The sequence below is a fragment of the Peromyscus californicus genome, unplaced genomic scaffold (assembly GCF_007827085.1).
Source record: "Peromyscus californicus insignis strain IS unplaced genomic scaffold, ASM782708v3 Scaffold_19__1_contigs__length_69161282, whole genome shotgun sequence".
Lineage (NCBI taxonomy): Eukaryota > Metazoa > Chordata > Mammalia > Rodentia > Cricetidae > Peromyscus > Peromyscus californicus.
This window is the reverse complement of record NW_026294491.1, coordinates 3,680,938-3,683,383: the sequence shown is the minus strand read 5'-3', so window position 1 is coordinate 3,683,383 and position 2,446 is coordinate 3,680,938.

Genomic DNA, 2,446 nt, shown 5'->3' with positions numbered 1-2,446 from the left:
AGCACTCCTCCCCATCCCAGTGAGAGGTCTGAGGAGGGAGATGCTCTGCTTCTAGGAATTCTGGAACCCGAGTCGGTTTCTACAGGAGCACCCGGGGGCTCAGGCCAGTTGCCTGCTCCTGTCAAACCCACCCCACTTTGAGTTCTGAGGTGGTAGGGTAGTGTTTAAAGAAAGGTTCAGTCAGTTTAAAAAAAAAAAAAGCTACAGACGGTGGGGTTGGAGTGCAGTTGAGTGGTAGGGTGTGCTAACCATCTGGGATCCCAGCCCCCAAAAACCCCTCTGTAAAGAAAAACCAGATGGACTCCAGGCTAGCTCAATCCATGGCCCTGCAGCTTGAAGCTCTCCAGTCGCTCCCAGACAGTACAGTCTGCAGAACCCAGCCCAATGGGCCGGACCCTCAACCCCTGACCTTCTCTCCCTCCCCAGTCTTGCACCCTCTGCAGATACCAGGCTTGCCTTCAAGAAGGAAACATGCTGTGGCCCAATCCAGAGTCCAGGAGTAGGGTCTGGGGACATGGCTCCATCCATGGAGTGTTTGCCTAGCAGGCGTGAAGCCCTGGGCTCCACCCCTGCACTACATCAGTCAGGCCTGGCGTAATCTCAACACACAACGGGTAGAGGCAGGAGGATTGGAAGTTCCTCAGCTACAGAGCAAGTTCTAACCAGCCGAGGCTACCAGAGACACTGTCTTAAAGAAGAGGGAAAGGCAAGAGTCCAGGAAAGCCATGTGGCACAAAGGGTCCAGGAAAGCCATATGGCACGCACCTCTACCCAACTCCAGCATTCTTGAGGCTGAGACAAGGACAACTGTGAGTTCCAGGCCGGCCTGGGCTATGAAGTAAAGACTGTGTCTCAAAATATCAATACATGCTGGACATGGTGCTATATATCCTCAATCCCAGCATTTGAAAGTCAGAAGGATCTCTTTGAGTTCAAAAGCAGCCTGGTCTACAAGGTGAGTTCTAGACCAGCCAGGGCTACACAGACACAGTGAGAGCCCGTCTTAAAAAAAAAAAGGAAGGCCGGGCAGTGGTGGCGCACGCCTTTAATCCCAGCACTCGGGAGGCAGAGCCAGGCGGATCTCTGTGAGTTCGAGGCCAGCCTGGGCTACCAAGTGAGTCCCAGGAAAGGCGCAAAGCTACACAGAGAAACCCTGTCTCGAAAAACCAAAAAAAAAAAAAAAAAAAAAAAAAAGGAAGTCATCACAGGCCTAGGTGGCTCCACAGCGAAGAGCACTTGTTGCTCTTGCAAAGGACCCGTGTGGTGGCTCTACCCCGCCTCCAAAGGCCCCAGAGACAAAATGAGGTGCTGGTCCACCAAAGTTCACCCAGGGGAACCAATGAGTTTTTTCGGCTTACAGACAGAGCATGGGTGACCTCAGAGCAGCCACAGAAGGTCTGTACACTGCACAGGTGATAGCTTCCCTGGGGCTAAATCAGGGGTTCTCAACCTGTGGGTCACGACCCCTTTGGGGAGGGCCATGTGTCAGATATCCTGCATACCTGATATTTATATTACAATTCATAACAGAAGCAAAATTACAGTTACAAAGTAGCAACAAAAATAATTTTATGGCTGGGGGGAGGTCACCACAACACGAGGAGCTGTGTTAAAGGGTCACAGCATTAGGAAGGTTGAGAACCACTGTCACAGATGGAGTCCCCTCCCCTCAGCCTTCATACTTACATCCTCTAGCCTTCCCCCAAGACACAGGCAAGTAGGGCAGAACTGCACACATCTAATCGGGAAGGGCAGCTGGATACTCGCGAGGGTGCCATGGCCTTCCATCCCCTCCTCCTGTGAGAGAAGGTTATGCGTCAGCACGCCCAGCAGAACTCCCCATGGTGGAGGGTACCCGGCTTGGAGGACAGTCCTACATAGCATCAACCATCCCTAACTCCAGTCTGGAGATCCGATGCCCTCTTCTGACCTCCTCAGGTACTAGGCATGCATAAGGTGCACATACATGCATACAAAGTACTCACACACTTAAACAGATCCAAACAACTTTTAAGAGAGAAAGAGAACATAAAGCAGATTCACTTTTATTGTAGGGAATGGGCACCATCAGCTTCCTGGGAGACGCTCCTGGCTGGCCACGCAGGGTTGTGCTTGCTGAGCGGATATCCTCACCAGCACTTGAGACCGCCTCTGCGTTTACCATCCAGTCTCCAGTCTTCCACTACCAGAGACCATGTGGCTGTGGTGATGTGTCCTTTCTGCTTCCCACCATGAACTGAGGCCCTGCATGGAGTAGGTCTGTCTTCCTCCCTCTGTGTCCTCAGGCCAGACACACGGAAAGGTTTTGTGAATTAGGTGGAGCTGAACTGGAAAGGACAGAGACAGTGTGGAAAGATACAAGTGAACCCAGAAACCAGAAGCCAGACCCCCAGCGCCCTGGGAACCCCAGCTTGGGTGTGAGAACCTTCATTGGGGGAGGAGCTTC